General features: G+C 34.0%; 1 pseudogene; it reads left to right on the top strand.

Annotated features, from left to right (window-relative positions):
- The first annotated feature begins 21,426 nt into the window (after nt 1–21,426).
- LOC110348543 (small ribosomal subunit protein uS5 pseudogene) lies at nt 21,427–21,780 on the top strand (annotated as a pseudogene).
- Nucleotides 21,781–22,074: the final 294 nt, after the last annotated feature.

Here is a 22,074-nt window from a genome sequence, read left to right as displayed (position 1 = left end):
ACATTATATTCTGGAAGTGAATATAAAGTCAGAGTTTGGGCTTAACCACAAAGAGAGAATGTAATGCCTGCTTATCTGTAGTGGAGCTGAGGCAGTAATGTCACCCCTGGGAAGAAGTGGCAAATACAGACTAACCTTAACCTAGAGGGTTGACTGCACAGTGATCCTGATAAATCAGTTGCTTGTAGACTGATATCTAAACCATATCAGTGAATGACAAGAGATGAATAACTTGCATCTGCTGGTAGGCTTTATAGTGGCAAGTGAGTTTATGTGCTTCAATTGTACTGCTGCATGGTGGCAGGCTTTAAATCAAAATCTGACACTTATTTTAATCCAAGAACAGCTCACCCATTATTTTATTTACCATTTCCATCTGAATTTATTTCCTGTACTCTGCACTTATCTCAGTCATAGTTTTGGTAAACTCAGAAGCTAGCACTAGCCAAAATGTATAAAAAAATAAATGTCATAAAAGAGTTTTTTAAGAAACAGTGAAAGACCCAATGATGAGATGGTATATGACTCATAACAAAAAGAAAGCTGCATTTAAAAGAAAATACCAACAGATCTACTTAAATCATGGGTTCTGTGCAACATGTGATTCACTTTCTCCAAGCAATCTTTACATAATTGATAGTAACTGGTTATTCAGTTAAGCCATGCAGCTTTCAAAGGTGTGTTGCCATATGGAAACCAAGCACCATGCATTAAAAGATAAGCTTTTGGAGTTAAAAAAAAAACATGAACATGAAGAAAAGAAGTAATTATTGAAGGGTACCACTTCAACAAATGTACTTGGATGGAAAGCATCATTCTTACTGTTTGGCCACATTGCTAAAGTTAAGATTCCCTTCTGTGTGGTGAAAAGTGGATCCTGCCTGCTTGTAAGGACATCTGCCCCTAATTTTTAGAAGAGGCTACAATTCAAAAGATGACACATGTTCCTCTTTTGACTCGCATCATAATTAGACAAATTGATAAAATACCTGAAGTTATTAAGTTACAATGGTTAATGTGGCTCAATGAATCACCGTGGTACCCACCCAGATTGAGGAGTGTACCAGTGTCGACAATGAAACAACAATGTTTTTGTGTGATAAATTTTTCAGACGGATGTACATGATGATATTTTATGTTCAATTTTATTGACAAGTAACACCACAGGTGGAGAACTATTTAAGTTTTTGAATGATTACAAATCAAGAAAATTGGTTATTTATGTTGGTATATGCATGGACAGATTGACTGCCATGACTCAACAGTTTTATAGTTTTACTACTCATATGAAAAAGGTCTCTTCTAATTGTGAATCTACACATTGTGTCATCCATAGATAAATACTGGCCAGCTGAAAAATGTCACCTAAACTTAACATCTTGTAGGGTGTGATTAAAATTATCAACCATATCAAAGTACATGTCTGTAACTCATGTCTGTTCATGCAGCATTGTGAGAAGATGGATACAGAACACACACATCTTTTATACATAAGAGTGAGATGGCTTTCTAAAGGTAGATCACTGGTCAGAGCTTTTAAGTTATGAGAGCTACTTCAGAGATTTTTTTTTCTTATAAAAGAGTCACCACTGTCAGTGCATTTCAGTGACACAGAATGAGTCCCAAACTTGCTTACCTGTGTGAAAGTATGCTCAGTGAACTCAATATGTCACATTGGCATAGAATAAAAGTTTGTCCAAACAGCAAATAAAGTGACTACATTCCAAGCCAAACTGGAATTATGGGGGCAATGAGTGAACACTGGGGATTTTTATATGTTTCAAACATCAGCAGGGCTTTTGAAAGACACAGAGCCAGGACCCTCTTTCTCTCAGCTGGTGCCTGATCTCTTATCTCAGCTTTCAAAAGAGTCGGAGCATCACTTCTTGACTAAAATAGACCCTCAAACTGGAAAGAAATGGATCTGTAATGCATTTATGAATAAATCAAGTGAATTAACTTTATTCATTCAAGAAGAGGATCAACTCCTTGAGATCACAAATGACAGTGGCTTTAAAAATGTATTGGAGTCCTGAGTTAGATCCCCCCCCCCCGCCAAATGTATTGGAACAACTTCAAGTCCCCATTTGTCTGGATTAAAATTAAGGTAGAATATCCTGAGATATTCTGAAAAGCTGAAAAGCTTGCTTCCATTTCGAACGTCATATCTTTGTGAAGTAGGGTTTTCTTCAATGACAGCAACCAAAATGTGATTGTGGAATAGCCTGAATGTAACCAACATATTTTGGGTGTCAATATTTCCCATTATGCCCAGATAGGACCATCTAGTTGCAGGAAAAAAGGGCTCAGATATCTCCTGAGCCTTCATTATGGAGAGTTGTACAATTATCTCAATATATACTACAATGAAATAATAATATATAAAGAGTTCACAGCGGGCGTGTCCCGCCTGGAGGAGGCCCAGGCCTACCTGGCAGCCGGCAAGCACGACCTTGTGCCCCATTACTATGTGGAGAGCATCGCGGACTTGATGGGGGTGGGTGGGTGGAGGACTGAACCCGCCTGATCTGCAGCTGTAGCCACAGCCTCCCGACCCCCTGATCCCATAGATGGAAGTGATGGGTCATGAGTCTCTCGTTAAGCACCATGAGCTCCCTCGCCCTGGTTTTGGGGCCCTGGTGGAGCTGCCACGCAGGAAGGTGTGAAGACCTTCGTGCCCCCTCCCAGCAGTGGCATTTGAATCACCCTGAAAACTCCCCTAGACCATGCTGTGGTCCATGGAATAATTGTGTTCCACAAAAGCAGTTCCTGGTGCCAAAAATGTTGGAAGGTACAATTTAGACTGATAACGTTAGTCTATTAAATCATAGAAAATGAAAAGTGGGTTTATTCACCTCACCATTGTCACAATACAAGCTTCTATAACTGCCCATTTGCTTACTTTACTATTATCTCTACTTCCTTATACTGTGTCATGTTATTTTCTAAGTCTGTTCATGTCAACCGACATTATCATGTACTATAGGTTGCATTTAGTTACAAAATATTTCTCAGTATTTATTTATGTGGGAATTCCTTAACTCCTTTTTGATTTCTGAAGGGTACTTTTGCCAGGTTTGAATTTTTTTATTGACATTTAAATATTCCACCAGTCCATTGTCATTTAGCTCCAAAGTTTGTGACGAACAATTTGTAATTGTTTTATATATATATATATATATATATATAATTTATTTATTTATTTTATTTATTTATTTTTTTGGTGCTGGGGATTTAACTCCAGACCTTGTGCTTGCAAGGCAGGCGGCAGAACCACTGAGCTAAATCCCTTGCCCTTTGTTTCTAATCTTTTGTGGGATCCCCTATAGATAAGTTGCTTCTCTCCTACTACTTTCAAAATTCTTTCTTAGTCTCTAAAATAGTTTCAAAAGTCTTCATCTTTCAAATTTGGAAAGTTTTCTTAATTATTTTTTCAACTAATATCTCTGTCTCTTTCTTGGTCTCTCATCCTTCTGAGTCTTCTAAAATACATTTTTTGGTCCACTTGATAGTTTTCTCCAAGTCTCTTAAGCCTCCAAATATTCAAGTTTTTCAACCTAATTTCTATTCTTCAGATATGATAATTTCCATTGTTCTATTTCTAAGTTTGCTTATTCTTTCTTCTGTTTGCTCAAATCTGCCATTGGATCCCTCTAGTAAATTATAAAATTTTAATTTTTGGTATTGAAAGGTCCCACACATTTGTTTCCTTTTAAGTTCTTAGTCTCTTTACTAATATTTTAATCTTGATCATATCTAGTTTTCTTGCCTTTGTCCACATTTTTCTTCAGTTTTTAAGTATCTTCATAACAACTATTTGAAAGTATTTGTCTAGCAGATCTTCCATCAGTTGTTTTTTTGGGAACAGTTTCTGTTGGGTTATTTTCCCTTGGAATATGTTATATGTTTATATTTTTTGGAAGAATTAAATAATTTTTGTTAAAAATTGGACAATTAAACTTAATGGTATAGTATTTCTTGAACTCAAATTATCCATCTTTCCCAAGGTTCGTGTACTTTATTTTATTTTTTTTTATTCTGAGATATTTTCTTTGTGCCAAGTATCAGCTTATGGAGTAAATTTAAGATCTTTTAGGTCTATATTGAATTTTAGCCTTTCTCTGGGCATCAATCTTTCTCTGGGGATGTGCAGTGATCTCATTTTTCATATTCAGCTGTCTTCATGAACTAATCTTCAGGGACTGGCTCACACACAGGGAAAGGAAAAAACTAAAGATGGAAACAACAAAAACTAGGCCTTTCATCCCATTGAAGTCACTTCTTCCATAGAGATAATGGCCTTCAACATGGACAGAAACAAAACAATGATGGCTTTCACCTTTTGTATCTCTGAGATCAGAAGCAGCAATCTGTAATCAGAGCACTAATCCCCTATCTGTGAAGGACAACGTCTCTTTTGCCCACTTTGGCTCTCACAATTGGTGTACGGGCTGTTTTAGAATGTAAGTACAGTGCATGGTGGGGATGGGTAGCTGCTTCTCTGCTAAAGGCTGAGATTGACTAAAAACCACTACAATTTACTAGACAAGCTTTCACTTGGATGTTCCATGTCTAGTACAAAGAGTTTGAATTCCCAAAATAGTTACATCAGACAGGTGCTACCAATGCAATTATTGTCTAAGTGCAGAAACACTCCTTGTATTTCGTACTCTGCCATTTTCCCCAAATCCTTATTGATAAAATATAGCTTTGAAGTAGGAAAATTATAGTCAAAACTCTCAAAGCCCTTCAGTATTGCTCATCTCATCATCATCCCAAACTATGTGATGTTTCTTTGCAGAAAGACAGTTTGGCAAAAATCTTTGAAATTTACTATTTCTGAAACTATACCCAAACTATACTCTAGGAATACACAATATGCAAATTAATATAGATTATTGTCAAATAAAAGTACATGAAAGTTACATTTAGTCTGTACCTGTCTATTAGAACTTTTTTCTAATTATGGAACTGCCATACTTTTGTGTTTTTGAATAAAGTAGGCATTAACTATAGGTGACTATTAGGCATATTAATTTAAAATTAAATAACCCCATGTTGTTAATGGACACCAAATATAACTAGTAGCCACTTGGTTAAAATGTTTTAATTTGACCAAGAATTTTTTACTTCATTGAAGAGAATAAATTATTGTTGAAATTGATGATAGTAATCAAATTGAAAGTTTGCTGATTATAAACATGACTATAAAACCAAACATTTATTTCATACTCACAGACTCTCAGTTTAGCACCTGACTTGATATTCTCAGTATCCACTTGAAAATCTTAGAAATCACCAATTTAAATATTTGTCTGGTATGTAGCAGGTATTCAATCAATATGGGCTAAAAGAATATGTAAATAACCAACTGATAAACTATGGTGTTGATGTATTTACTGTATGGAACAGATATTACTATAAGAAGTAATACAGTATTTCTTAGGCTTAATACCCAGGTGAATGAAAAGTAATATACTAAAAAAAAATATACATAAATTGAATCATAATATTGTATAAATGCTTAGAAACTTAAAGCTCAACATGTATATGAAATCATATACTTGATTATCCTTATCATACTTAGGGATATTAACTTTTAGCCTTTAGTTTAGATATTAACTTTTAGCCTTTTTCAGTTACTTATTTGATAAGGACCCTTGCTAATTTTTAAATAAATACATGCTTATTTACATATTTATGTATGTATTACTTTGGAACCTCTCTATAAGTTACGATTTCTAGGGAAACTATGTTTTTTTACATATTAATATTCTTGCACAGGAGCAAAGAGCTTTACATTTAGATAGTATTTGATGAAGATTTTTCTCCAATTTGATGTTAGGACATAAAGTTTTTCAAGATATCTATAGTACAATTTTGGTAGTGATTTGTGTAGTAATAAGTGAGATAGAAATAATTAGTAATACTGGAAAAGCAACAGCTATTACTATTTACACACACTTTCAACAGCAATATAAGAATGCTCCACAGATAAGATAAATAGATAAGATAAACTCAATTTCAATCTATTAAATATTCACTAACATTACAAAAACTCCAATTAATACCCAAACAAAAACCTGAAAGTATTTTTCTGATAAACATATTTATATATGAAATTAATACATAAATTATTTTATATAAAATAAATAAATGTCTAAAAATGCATTACAAAGGAATATCACTAACCATAGTAATCTTCATAAATTGGTAAAGATTATTTGACATTTGATGTTTAAAATTTCTTTTACTTTATGTCATTAAAATGTCTGCATATCACATCATGTATAGCAATATATTTTGTGAGGTTAATTAACATCTTTATCTTAAATGATTTTTGTTATAAATATAATCTTTGATTTTCAACGCTTGGAAGATTTTCAATTTAAACCTTAGAACAATATTTCCTACTGATATATAATATAATAAATTTAAAAACCTGTGCTAATAAAATATTAAGTATACTAGCAAAGATTTATAATGAGATTTCAGAAATGATATTATAAATATTGAGTATTTAAACACACAATGAAATTATTGTTGTAATATAATGAAATCATAAGCTATAGATGAGTAACAGAATTGTTCTATGTGATATAATAAAATAACTCCATTGTTTCTAAACATTTGTATTTAGGCCTTAATCCTTAATTAAACTAAGGTTTAATGGGAAAAAAGAATGTAGAATACTGTATAGGATCTTTTATACAAGGCAAGTTTTGTCGCCAGAGAATTGGAAATTATACACACTTTGGTGATTCTTTTATAATCTATATCTGATCCTTAGATTTGTAAGCTATGGAGCTATTTTTTCATTCATATGCAATTTAGCTGTGTGTCTATTTCATTTCACAAATGTACAGCTACATGTGGCTAAAGAAGAGTACATTAATTCTGTTGCTGTTAAAACTTCTACACTTCTATTTCAAGTGAGAATGAGCTTCTCATGCAATCACTTCTCACTACCTCCATGACCACCAGCCTGGTGCCAGGTGCTGGTATCTCTCACCTGGGTGATAGTCTAGAACTCTTTCACATCTCAAATTAGCAGCAAGAGTGATAGTTTGAAAATGCAATTCACACCATGTTAAATTCCTAGTCTGCTTTTGATCATTATAATGAAATACCCAAGAAGGCTAGCATTATATTTAAAAAGAGGGTTTATTCAGCTCCTAGCTTGGCGGTTGAAAGTCTAAACTGCATGACACAGTCTCTGGCTGGGGCTTCTCCTTGGCTATGTTACTTCATGGCAGATTGCACTGTTCAAGAGGAAATGGATGCATCAATACTACATAGGAAGTCAGAGAGGGTAGGAACAGAATCAAGCTCTTATAACAACTCACTCTCATGAGAGGGACCTGGATCCCTTCTTGGGACAGTGACATCAGAGATCTCTGGGCTCCACTAAGCCCCACATCTTACAGGTTCTGCCTCTTCCCAGTATCACCATTCTGGGGACTAAACCTCCAGTATGTGGATCCTCCATGGACACTTAAACCATATTCTAAACATTTAAAAAATAGCAACCTTTTAACAAAATTCTTTAATTGTTTTCCAGCTCACCTCAAGTCAAAATTATCAGAGGCCAATTTGATACATGACATCATTTGGTTCTCTGTTAACTTTGTATTTTCTATCCTGTTATCCATGTTCTCCCTCCAGTTAATCATCGTTGTTCTCTCTACTACTTTTTCAGTATGCCAAGAATATTTTACTTACCTTGAGAGCATTTCATTAGCTATTTCCTCTTCTTATAAATCCCTTGCCTTACTATGTCACAGCCTTCCAGTCTTTTTACATAGGTCCTGCCTTCTCAGTGAGGTTATTTGTGCATGCCTCTGTAAAATTATAGCCTCCTTTATTCATGTTTAATATTCCTTTCCCTGTTTAATTCTTCTACATAATAATCATGTTCAAAACAATCTATTTTTTGCCAGTTCACTATTGAATACTTAGTATCTAACACAGTGGATGTCACACAGAGGGTACTCAGCAAAATATGTTGAATTAATGCCTATATTATACACTGGCATATTTAAAATCTCTCTCTTTAAGTTGAAATATGAAATGTAGCCCAGAATCAGTTAGTCTTTAGTGGATCCCAATGTTTAAATTCTGAAATGGATAAGAACCTTTAATCTCTGCAGTCTACTTGAAATATAGCCTAAAATAAGAGCGATCCTGGGAAGTATAATTCTTGGCCAAAGACCTATTTATTTGAACCTCTGTCCTCTCTTTAAAACTAAGCAAAAATAAACTCCTCATACCTGCCTTACAGAACACTTCCTTTTTTGCAGTCTCAGGTGACAAACTAGACTTTGAAATATTATACTTGGCTATTGTCTCTAGGTATGCTCCTCGAGGCCAGACTAAGACATACTGATCATGAAGGTAATACTACTTTAGCTACAGCTGTATTTATTTTAGAGGTAATTAGTTTTCCATCTGGCATTTGAGGGAGTGTATTACATTGCTTTAGGGGAAAAACAGAGAAATGCTCAGAATTGCGTAACCAAGTATATTCTTCTAATGTGCACAATGTAGAAATGACATATAGTACTTACTGTATAGTGCCTTAGCAGTTAAAGTGATAAATGGGTAAACTAACACTGTTTATAAGTGCAAAGATCTGTGCAGAAAAATATCTAGTACTGTGGTTGACAACCTGCTTCATTGTGCATTAATTTGCCATGCTTATCAATTGGGTGATTTCAGAATTCAGTTTGAAAACTAATTTAGCACGCATGAATTTAAAATGAACAACTTAAAAAGTGATAAGATGCTTACCTATTTAGGTGAAAGAACTTTAGAAAATTAAAGGCATAAATTCTAATCACATCTTTCAAAAATAAAATGCAGTATGCCTTGCAAATTCATTAAGCCACACATATGTAAATTCCCCCAAAAATGTATGCAAGAAGCCTGTGATGCTCATGGTGCTCTTGTTAAAAATAAAGCTGTTAATAATTGCTGATGAAAAATGTATCTAGGGTAGAATAGTAATACTGTTATAAAGTTATTATGAAACCTTTGTGTGAGGAACAGGCCAAATAACTGAGGCTCTCAGTGTTGGCAGATGGAATGTTGTTATATGCTGCAATAGGTTTATCTTTCCTTCCTGTTCCATCATGTGGCATTTCAATAACTCACTATTAAGAGGAAGCTTAACTATGCATTTCTTCAGTCAGACATTCAAATTATACCTAGAGTAATCAGTATGCAGTCTAATGTGGAATCTGGCTGGAATTTTTCAAAACAAGGTTCTTAAACAAGCCTACGTGGAGGCAAACAATAAAAGTAAAACATCCATAGCTCTCATTTCTGTTTGCATAATTGTGTATTTTTCAGAATCAGAAATCAATAATAAAAACAAGAAAAGTTTCCATCTACGAACTTTGATTGTGATGATGCTGTAAATTCGTTTCAGTTCTGAATTGGGCTGTTAATACTTGAAAGGATCGCATATTATGCAAACCTAAAACTGTGAAGCAAAAAGTAGGTAAATATGAGTAGGCATTAGTAGTAAACTAATACAAAAAAGAGATCATCATGTTCATGTTCCATTGCATATGCATTTGGAGGAAATAGTTCCAGTACTTTCTATAAGGATAGGCCTTAACTCTTCACCAGAAATAAAACTTCACGGAACTTCTTAGTGAAGGTAGCACTTGGCACTACTTAAGGAATACCTAAAAGAGAATGGGAAAAATATCTGATATTACAGTAGAATTCTAAATAATAATATTACAATCCAAAAATGATGTGAGTTTTGGTGTTTTCCTATTACACTTTTGTTGCACGCATTTCAAACAATAATTAACCACATGACTCAGAATTCAATAAATATACTCAAACCTATACTGGTCAATGAGGGAACATTGTAACTGGGGGAGAAATTAAGGCTTTCATTCAAGTTTGAGTATTATTAAAAATTTTACCCTTCATTCCACTGTTTGGTTGGTATTTAATGCATTTCAAAAATCATTTGAAATGCAAACTGTGGTCATATGAAGTGAAAAGAAGCAGCCAGAGAATCAATAGCCTGTGCTTCCCCATGGTTTGATTATTTAATACAAATTAGTATATTGTTACCAGCCTTCATAATATCAGATTATCAGAGTTTCAATGAGTGAAAAATTGCATTTAAAATTGTAATAAAAATGATCATATTGATTCTATAGGTATTCCATGCACATAACACATTTTTTTAAATTCTTTGAATTTCATTAAAATATCTTTACTCATTCAGTAATATAATTCAATTGTTTGAAGAGGAATTGCTTTTAGCTTTACTGAAATAAAAGTACCAGAAGCTGGTTTCTCTAATTCTGTCTATTTAGTTTATATTTCTATGTAGGTGACAGGCTATTCTCTCATACCTGGCAATAGCAAAATGTGGAGAGACATGATGCTTTTCTGATTTCAAAAGTCTATTCATGAGATATTGCAGATCACATACAAACTGAGGAATTTGGCTTCATATGGTTGGAAACCCCTTCCTAGACTCACTAGCTCCAAAAAGAATTTACCATTACTCTGCCCCATTACAATTAAATGTTTCTACCTTGTCCACCCTTTTTCTTCTTCAGCAATCATTATTCACTGGCTAAAGTAAGAGCAGTCTACTACTTCAACCTCCTGTATGCGGTACTGCAATTCTACGATCCTATTATCCTTTTTATTTCCTCTTTTCCACTTTTCTTAGGCCATATTTCCTACTTTAGTTCAGACCACTGGCTCATCATTTCTCTGGCCTGCTTTCAATCTCTAATCAAAAAGTCACGTTTTTAAAGCACAAATATAAGAATGTTTCTATCCTAATGAAAAGTCTTTAACGACTACCCATCATCAGGAAAATATAAGAAGTGCTTCAGTTTACACATAAGGGAACATTCACTTGCCTCTTTCTAGACTTCCGTCATCATCTGCTAGCACATCTGTCTAACACCATGCCTTCCTGTCATGTTGTGTTATTGGAAGCTGTCAAAACAGCAAGATTTTTTTTTTTTTTTCTGGTACCAGGATTGAATTTAGGACCTTGAGCTTGTGAGGCAGCCACGGAGCCACTGAGCTAAATCTGCAGCCCCTTTACTCTGGGATTATATCTCTTGTTCTCTCTTCTTGAAAAATTCATATTCTCCTCTACCTAGTTTTTGTTGAATGTACTTCCACAGAAGTTCTGTCCTCCCTCCTCACAAAATGATTCAATTCCATTTAGCAAATTTAAGTATATGGTCCTATACATATATATCAAATTGTACTTATTTTATTAAATTGTAATTGAATTCACCTATCTGTATTTACATTTAAATTCTTAACTCATTAAATGAATAAATTCTGTGTCATTCCATTATCTAGTATGTTACAGCTTTTAATACACAATTCTTGAGGGCTGGGGATTTAGCTCAGTTGTTCCGCCGTCTGCTGCGCAAGCACTAGGATCCAAGTTCGATCCTTGGTACAAAAAAATATACACAGTTCTTGAAAAAGAGATTACAGTTTCATCTACTAAAATTGGCTAGCCTTTATTTATGTTTATTATCTACACTGCATCTAGTATTTTAAAGCCATCAGTCCCTAAATTAAAGTTCACAGTACAATTTGACATTATTTATGTTTTGTTTGTTATGACTCTTAGGTATTAAAATTCCTTATTATGCTAATTTTAGAGATAAGTAGATTAGCATTTAGATAGTATGTAATATAGTGAAAATGCCCATAAAAGACAAAATTAAAATGTTTCTCACATTATTTCACTTTAAACATTAAGAAATTTATTGTCCTCTATCTCTAATCTTCTTTATAGTCCTTAGCTAACATTTCAATGTAGAACAATTTAGACATAGTCAAATAATTTAGTATTTTAAGTATGGTAAAATATGTATTTGTGGGAATAAATGAGAAAATTTATGGTATCTAAATTGAGATGTTCTGCTAAATTATTTTATTTATCATCTTTAAAGGAAATAATTCTGAATACTATTTCACAATTGCATCTTCTTACTATTTAATGTAGTAGCTACTACTAGAATAAAAATTATTTCAATTTCAGAGAATGATTTCCTTGTCAAATTTTTTAAGTCACAAATTTACTTTAATGAAGCCACGTTTTTAAATTCAAATGATTAATTGTGAGTTATATGCAGAAGTTGCTAAAAAATGCAAAGTCATTTTTTTCAAAACAAATAGGGGACTAGATTATATATATGTGTGTGTTTAATATATTTCTACTTTACTATAAAATATGCATTCATATTTATATTTTATGAGATCACATTTGGTTAAATATAGTGTCTCATTTCACTTTAATTTTTTCTATATAAATGTTAATTTTAAAGTAATTCAAGTCTTCATTTACATAATGTAAGTAAACAAATGATACTGAACTAAAACAGGTAAAATGCATAGAACGTGAACTATTTGCTAAATGGAATCACTGACTTACATACAACAAGGTTTGTGTTAGTTACTTTCTCGTGGCTGAGACACAATACCCTGGACCCACAACTTTTAATAGAGAAAAGATTTATTTTGGTTTATAGTCTATAGAGGTACCAGTCTAGTCTTTTGGCTGAAAGGCAGCTCAATGTGGCAGAGGGGAATGGCAGAGGAGAAACTGCTCATGGTGTGTCAGTGGAAAGCATGGTGGGATCAGGGAGAAGAAAGGATATACACCCCTCCAGACCACACTCACAGTGACCCACTTCTTCCCACAAATCTTCACCTCCTAACATCACATCTGGCTCTAAATTCATAAGAGAACTAATTGACACACATCCATGATCACACACCATGATCCAGTATCACACACCCATGATCCAGTCACCTTCCAAAAGTTCTACCTATGAGATCACAAGGCTTTGGGGCAACCAGATGTAAACCACAACATGATTCTACAAACCCAATTAATGTATCTTCTTCCCAATTCTAGCTTTGGTCATAAAATGTAAGGATGTTAGTTGTCAAAAACCTCACTGCTTGGAGGTTAATTTCCAGAAGTAAATTATAAGGGATAAGATATACCATAGAGAGAGAGCAGGTTAAGTAGAACACAAGCACAAATGGAGCTGTAAAACCATACCATTGTCATCCATTTGCTCTGTTGACCTCTAAGAAATCATATTCTTTGTATACCCATCCCATAAAAAACAGAGACATATTCTGAAGTCTTGTTATATTTTAATAAATAACAGAGCTGGGAGAGCTATTGACCAATAATTTCAGAACACATTGACTAACCTACTGCAGACCTAGTGATTTGAAATGTGAGGTTTTCAAACAGGTTTTCTGGTGTATACGTTTCAAAATTTCTTATTTATTGCTTTTAGAAAACTGTAATTTTATACCATAACAAAGCTTTTGTAATTATTAGGGATTCATGATAAATCTTGGTATATTTTAGAGTAATTTTCCTATTCTTCAGAGATTTATATATATTCTTTCATCTCTGCTAGAAAGATGTATAGTTTAGAATCAACTGTGCTAGAACACAATTTCTCTATTTGGAAATTTACTAGAGTAGTATTAAATTTCTTTTTTGTTTTGTTTTGTTTTGTTTTCCTTTTTGATTATTTGAGTTTACAGTATGTGATTATATTCACTGATACATTTACATAACACATTTTACTTTCCCTCTTTTACCCTATCCATCCACCCCCTTTTATTTTTTTACCATCATTTATTAATGTTATATGACCTTATAAAATTGATTAATTGTCATATATATAGACTGAAAACCAGACTAATAGGTCAAAGAATGTATAAAACATGTAAGATAATTGTATTAAGTTAAGGTACACTTTTAAATACATTGTTTGCACTGGATTAAAATATCTTTTTTTCTTTCACTTTTTCTTATTATCTATCTTTTATTTTGCAATATATATATTATTATATCATATTATATATTATATATTATTTCACTTAAGAGAAACCATGCAATATTTAAACTTGCGGGCCCGGGATTTAGCTCAGTGGTTTCGCCACCTGCTGTGCAAGTGCAAGGACCCGAGTTCGATCCCCAGTACCAAAAAAAAAAAAAAAACCCCAAAAACCAATATTTAAACTTGTGTATCTGAGTTACTTTATTTAATATTATTGTATCAAGGTGCACCCAGTTTTCTAAAATGCCTCAAGTTTATTGTTCTTTAAGGCAGAGTAATACTTTATCATGTATAAATACCACTTTTTGTTTATTCGTTCACCTGCTGATGAACATATAAGATGTTTTCCACATTTAGTTATTATGAGTTGTGCTGCCATAAACATGAGTATGCATACGTCACTGTGATATGACATCTTTAACTCTTTTGGGATACCTATAAGGGGAATAGTTAAGTCAAATGGAATTTCTACTTTTAGTTTTTGAGGAATCTCCATACTGATTTCCATAATGACTGTATCAGTTTACATTCCCACCAGCACGGGAGAAGTGTTCCTTTCTCCATACAGCCTCTCTTACATTTACTACTGGTTTCTTTCCTTTTTTTTAATTAAGTTTATTGGTACTTTTTAGGTATAAAATAAAGTTACATTGATCGCTGGCATCTTGTACCTTTAGATGATGTATCTTAGTTCTAATTTTTCCCCATTTCCCTGCCCTCCATTCACCTCCTCCACCCTTCCCCATTTTCAGAGACTGTTTCCATTTTTTTCTTCTCTCATATTTTTTCCTTTCCCTTCTTTTATTTCTCCTTCCCCTCCATTTGCCCTATTCCTTCAGATATTTTCTTCCTGTATCACAATATCAATTATATATTTTGATTCTTTTTACACTTTTAGTTTTTCACATGAAAGAAACTATTCGGTATTTACACAAGTGTGTCATATTTATTTCACTTAAGAGTATGTATGGCCTCAATGTGCATCCATTCTGGTATAAATGTGTCTAGTTTCTCAATCTTTATGGTTGATTAATACTCTATTTTATTTTTTAAAAACCCACATTTTCTTTATCCAGTCTCCAGTTGATGGGCAATTGGACTGTTTCCAAGTTTTAGTTGTTACAATATGTGCAGCTATAAACAAGGGTGTGCATAGATCACTGTGGTATTATTCTTTTTAAATTTTTTTTATTTTATTGCTACATTTTAGATATACAATATAATGACATTCATCATTGGAAATTTGCACCTTTACATAATCTCTCTTGGTTCTTATTTTTCCCCCTTATCTTGCCCTCCCTTCAACCCCTCCATCCCTACCTATTTACAAAGTCTTTGTTTCAACTTTTTCATTTTCTCATATTAATTCCATTCCCTTCTTTCTTTTCCCCTACCCCTCCCAATTCCCCTTCCCCTTTGCCCCTTTTCTTCCTATTTCACATTATCTATTATACCTTTTAGTCTTTATTTACACTTTTGGTTTCTCACACTAGAGAAATTATTCATTATTTACACATGTATGTCCTATTTATTTCACTTAAGAGTACCGCCTCAATGTGCATCCATTTAGCTATAAATGTCTCTAATTTCTCATTTTTTATGGCTAACTAGTACTCTATTTTATAAAAAAAAAAAAAACCCAAAAAACCCACGTTTTCTTTATCCAGTCTCCAGTTGATGGGCATTTGGGACGTTTCCAAGTTTTAGCTATTACAAATTGTGCTGCTATGAACGTGGGTGCACATATAACACTGTGGTATGATTCTTTTAATTCTTTGGGGAAGATAGCCAGCAGAGGAATAGCTGGGTCAAATGGGACTTCCACCTCTAGTTCTTTGAGGTATCTGCCATACTGATTTCCACAGTGGTTGCACCAGTTGACACTCCCATCAGCAGTGGAGCAGGGTTCCTCTTTCCCCACAGCCCTGCGAGCATTTGTTATTGGTTCACTTCAATATAGTAGCCATTTTTTCTGTAGTGAGGTGGAAACTCAGCGTTGTCTTCATTTGTATCTCTCCAATGGCAAGTGATGTGGAATATTTTTTCATATGTTTATTTGCTCTTTCTACTTCTTTGTCTGAGAAATATTTGTTCATTTCAGATGCCCATTTTTGGATTGGGTTTTTAAATTTGGGAGGTCTGATCTTTTTAAGTTCTTTATAGATTCAAGATAGTAGACCTTTGTCTGAGGAACAGCAGGTGAAGATTTTTTCCTATGTTGTGGGTTGTTTCTTCACACTGTTGGTGGTTTCTCTTGCTGTGCAGAAGCTTTTTAATAAGAAGAGATCCCACTTGTTCATTGTTTGTGCTAGTTCATGGGCAACTGCAGTTTTGTTCATAAAATCTTTCTCAACACCAATGTCTTCAAGAGTTTTACCTAACCTCTGTTCCAGCTGATTCAGCATTTTTATTTTAATATTTAGATCTTTAATCCATTTCTATTTTAGTTTAGTGAATGGTGAGAGATATAGGTCTAGTTTTAATCTTTGACAAGTTGAAACCCAATTTTTCTAGCAACATTTATTAAAGAGACTGTCTTTTCTCCAGTGAGGATGTTTGGGTTCTTTATCGAAGATGAGATGGCTGAGTGTGTCTGGAGTTGTTTAGGCATCTACTAATCTGTTCCCCTGGTTCTCTGGTCTGTATCTTTGCCAGTACTATGCTGTTTTTATCACAGGAGCTTTGTAGTATAGTTTGAAGTTGGGGATTGTGATACGCCTTGCCATATCTCTGTTATCTAGAATTCCTTTTGCTCTTCTGAGTGTCTTCTTGTTCCGAATAAATTTTTGGATTGATTCCTCAAGGTCTATGAAGTATGCTGGTGAGATTTCAATTGGGACTGCACTGAATCTATATAGAAGTTTTGGAAGTATGGCCATTTTCACTATATTGATCCTTCCTACCCAGGAGCAGGGGATGTCTTTCCATTTTCTGATATCATCTTCAATCTCTCTTTTCAGCGTGCTATAATTTTCAGAGAAGAGGTCTTTGATTTCTTTTTTTAGTTTGATTCCTAGGTATTTCAGTTTCTTGGATGCTATAGTGAAAGGAATTGTGGGCTCTATTTCTGTCTCAGTGAGTCTGTCATTCGTGTAGAGGAAAGCTATTGATTTTTGTGTGTTGACCTTGTATCCAGCTACTCTCCTGAATTTGGTTATTAAGTCTAGAAGACTTTTGGTGGAGTTCTTGGGGTCTTCTATATAGAGTATCATGTCATCTGCAAATAATGACAATTTGACTTCTTCATTTCCTATCTTTATTCCTTTTATTTCTTTTTCTTATCTAATTGCCATGGCTAATATTTCCAAAACTATATTGAACAGGAGTGGTGATAGTGGGCATCCTTGCCTTCTTCCTAATTTTAGTGTGAAGGAATTCAGTCTTTGAGCATTCAGTATGATATTGGCTGTTGGCTTTTCATAGATGGCTTTTATCAGATTGAGGTAGAGAACATCTATTCCAATTTTTTGTAGGGTTTTTATCATAAATGCATGTTGGATTTTGTCAAATGCTCTTTCTGCATGTATTGAGATGATCATATGGTTTTTGTCCTTGACTCTATTGATTAATTTGTTTATGTTGAACCACCACTCCATCCCTGGGACGAATCCCACTTGATCAGGCTTTATGACCTTCTTGATGATCTTCTGAATTCTATTTGGCAGTATCTTATTAAGGATTTTTTGCATCTGTGTTCATTAGTGAGATTGGCCTATAGTTCTCTTTAGGTTGGGTCTTTTTCTGCTTTGGGGATCAAGGTGATGCTTGCTTCCAGGAATGAATTTGGGAGTATTGCTTCCCTTTCAATTTCATTGAAGAGTTTAAACAGTAGTGGCAATAGTTCCTCTTTAAATGTCTTATAGAATTCAGCAGTGAAGCCATTAGGACCTAGGCTTTTCTTAGTTGGTAAGTTTTTAATTATGTTTTCAATTTCATCAATTGATATTTGGTTGTTTAGTATTTTTAGGTCTTCTTTGTTCAACTTTTGTAATTCATACATATCTCCGAATCTGTCCATTTCTTTTGTGTTTTCCATCTTATTGGCATATATGTTCTGGAAGTAGGTATTGATGATCCTCTGGATTTTTGCTGGGTCCCTTGTAATTTCATCCTTTTCACTCCTAATTGCATGGATTTGGGTCTTTTCTTTCCTTTTTCTGATAAGGATGGCTAAGGGTTTGTCAATTTTGTTTATTCTTTTGAAGAACCAACTCTTGGCTTCATTAATTTTTTGTATCATTCTCTTAGTCTCCATTGCATTGATTTCTGCTCTGAACTTTATAATTTCCTCCCTTGTGTGAGCTTTGGGGGATTCCTGCTCTTCTTTTTCTAGAAGCTTGAGGTTCACCATCAGGTTAATTGGCCTCCCTCTGTTTTCCTAATATGTGTACTCACTGCTATGAATCTCCCTCGCAAGACTGCTTTCATTGTGTCCCATAGATTCTGATATGTTGTATTGTCATTGTCCTTTAATTGAAGGAACTGTCTGAATTCTTCTTTAATTTCCTCTGTGACCCATTGATTATTCAGAAATGTGTTGTTCAATTTCCATGTGTCTATGTAATTTTTGTGGTTTCTTTTGCTATTGATCTCCGATTTCATTTCGCTATGGTCTGATAATATACAGGGGATAATTTCAATTCCTTTGCACTTACTTAAACATGTTCTATGTGTGAGTATGTGATCTATTTTGGAGAATGACCCATGTGCGGCCGAAAAGAAAGTGTATTCTCATTTTGTTGGGTGGAACACTCTGTAAAGAACTTTTAAGTTCATTTGTTTAAGAGTTTGATTGAATTCTAATATTTCATTGCTTATTTTTTGTCTATCTATTTGTGACAGTGTGGTATTGAGGTCCCCACTACTATTCTATTAGTGCTTATTTGATTTTTCATGTCCATTAGCATTTGTTTTATATATTTGAATGCACTACTGTTTGGTGCATATATATTTATGATTGTCACCTCCTCCTCTTTGATTGTTCCCTTTACAAGGATGTAGTGTCCTTCTTCATCTCTCTTAATCAGTGTGAGTTTGAAATCCACTTGATCTGCAAAGAGAATAGCTACTCCTACTTTTTTTCAGATTCCTGTCCCATGGATTATTGTTTTCCACCCTTTAACTTTCAGTCTATGAGTTTCTTTTTGAAATAAGTGTGTTTGTTATATGCAGGTTATTGCTGGATCTTGCTTCTTGACACATTCTGCCAGTCTATTTCTTTTTTTTTTTTTTGGTACCGGGATTGAACTCGAGTCCTTGTGCTTATGCAGCAGGTGGTAAAACCACTGAGCTAAATCCCAGTCTATTTCTTTCAATGAGTGAATTGAGACCATTAACATTGATGGTTAGAACTGATGCATATTGACTTATCATTGTCATGACTTTTTCTTTTTGTTGGATTCTCCCACTTTGCATTTAATTTCTTGTTGTGCCTGATGGATTCATTCTGTGAGGCTTCCTGGGGTTGTGATCCTCATTGTCTTTTCCTAGGATATTGTCTAAAATTTTTTGGAGTGCAGATTTGGTATTCATGAAGGTCCTAAGGTGCTCTTTGTCATGAAAGTATCTTATTTCTCCATCAATTTTGAAAGATATTTTTGCAGGGTACATCAATCTGGGTTGGAGGTTGTTTTCCTTTAGGGTTTGAAATACATCACTCCAAGCTCTTCTTGCCTTGAGGGATTCCATTGAAAAGTGTGCAGTCATTCTGATGGGTTTCCTTTGTATGTGATTTGTTTCTTTTCTCTAACTGCTTGTAGAACTTTGTTCTTCTGTTGGGTTTCTGGAATCTTAACAATTATATGCCTATGTGTAGATTTTTTTGATCAATGCTAGTTGGAGTCCTATATGCCTCACTTTTCTGTATTTCAAGTTCTTTCCCCCTATTTGGGAAGTTTTCTGACATTACTTCTGTGAACAGTTTTTTTATGTCATCTGCACTCTCTCCTGTTTCTTCATTGACTCCAATCAGTCTTATGTTCTTCTTTTCATAATCTAGCTACTGATGGACTGATTTCTCATGGTCCCTTACAATTTTCAAGCATTTTTTCTTTCCCTGGTCTCTTACTACAATCTTAACCTCTGTATCTGAAATTCTGTACTCACATTGGCTCATTCTGCTGTGTAGACTTTTAATGGAGTTTTTGATCTTGTGGAAATCTGTTTTCATCTGTTTTATGGATTCCATTTTGTTACCTATGTTGGGATTCCATCATGTTCCTCAGCTCCTCTCTAGATTTATCAATCACTTCTTGGACTATGAGCACCATCTCTGCTGTTATCTGAGAAAAATTTTCTGATTTCATTTTTTCCAGATCCTCTTTTGTTGCCAGTTCAGGGAGTTCAGGTGGTTGAATATTAGAGTGTTCCATCTCATTTCCCTTTGGGGTTGCTGTAGGTGATCTGGAAGTCTGGTTTTCAAACTTATTTAGGCATCTTCTCATTTCAACAGGGGGATGCTGTTGGCACCCACACAGCTCACCTCCTCTAGGCTGGGAGTGAAGGAATGCCATCATCTGGCAGGCCCCTATTTCTGCACTGGGAATGGTAGAATGGTGGTTTCTTAATGGTAGTCGTTCTTTTTGAATTGAGAAGGAATTTTTTTAAATTTGCATATGTTGAATGTCAAGTAATGGCCAGTGATGTTGAACATTTTTTTCATGTATTTATTTGCCATTTATATTTATTCATCTGAGAAGTGTATAATCATTTCATATGACCATTTTTTAATTAGATCTTTAAATTTGAGTTTTTGAGTTCCAATATTTTGAGTTCTTTACATATACAGTAGTATTAAATTTTTGTAACAATTTAAAAGAGTATCAGTGTAGTGAATTATTCTATGAATGGGACCTAAATATGAAAGTAATTATTTAAATTATTTAGAATCTCTTTAATAGCCTTCACTATGGTTTCTTAACATTCAAAGCATAGGCTGCACACTATTTTTTGTTAGGTTATTTCCTCAATTGATTCACAGTTTTGTTTATATTTCAAATAATATATTTAAAAATTTTATTCCTTTATAATATAGAAGAGGCAGTTTAAATGTTTTGATCTTTTTGCTATACTATTAAATTAATTTTATTAACTTTTAAATACATTTATTTAGATGTTCTATGGAGACAATTACAGTACTTACTAATAATTACAGTTTTGTTTCTTTTTTTCTAATGCTATGTAACTTACTGTTAATGTTTGCTAAGTAAATAAGCAACTTCACAGTTTTGCATAGAGGTCATATAGATTCACATTTAATATGTAGGATTTATAATTTTAAATAGTTTTATAACTTTAGTATCCATCAACACCACCTTGAAGCTTGTTAAAATAAAGACTGATGGACATTACACACAATATTTTTCATTCTGATATGCTAAATCTGCTGTTGTATCTGAGAATTCGTAATTATGGTTTCTTCATACTGATGATGTGACAATTTTCTACAAGATGATAATGATTGTAGCCTTTCAATATCAATCAGAATAATACTGGTTCACACAACTGTAACTGAAATCTCAATTATTCTGTTATTAAATCTATGGCCAAGCTCTCCATTTTTCTCATGTGGAGAAGCTACTGGGGGAATAAGATTGGTAAGTCCCACATTGTCCCTTGCAAGTTGACAGGCTACTGTGGCTATGTGCTGGTGTGTCTGATTCTGGCCCCTAAGGGCTCTGGCATTTTCTCAGCCCCTGTGCCCAAGAAGTTCCTGCTGATAGCTGGGACCAATGACTACTACACCTCTGCCAGGGGCTGTACTGCTACTCTGAGCAACTCTGCTAAGGCCACCTTTGATGCCAACTCCAAGATGTACAGCTACCTGACCCCTGACCTCTGCAAAGAGCCTGTGTTCACCAAGTCCCCCTACCAGGAATTCTCCGACCGTTTGTGAAAACCTACACCAGAATCTCTGTGCAAAGAACTCAGGCTCCAGCAGTGGCTACAGGATTTTGCACAAGAAAAGTAAAGTGAACAAAATCTGGAAAAAAAAAATCTGTGACTTTACTAGAGTCATTTCAAATACTAGTTTTTGAAGCTAGTTGCAAATGATATAAAACACTGATAATATAAGGTTAATAGTTTTTATCTTAAAGATATTTCTAATGGTTAAACATAGCATTATAAAATACTTTTATAGTAGAGATTTTAGTACAAAATATTGTTCTTTCTTTTCTTTTTTTTGTAT

Source organism: Heterocephalus glaber, unplaced genomic scaffold (genome assembly GCF_053883595.1).
Source record: "Heterocephalus glaber isolate CG9 unplaced genomic scaffold, H.glaber_assembly_v1.0 deba00001553, whole genome shotgun sequence".
Taxonomy (NCBI): domain Eukaryota; kingdom Metazoa; phylum Chordata; class Mammalia; order Rodentia; family Bathyergidae; genus Heterocephalus; species Heterocephalus glaber.
This window is presented reverse-complemented; position numbering and strand designations above follow the sequence as displayed.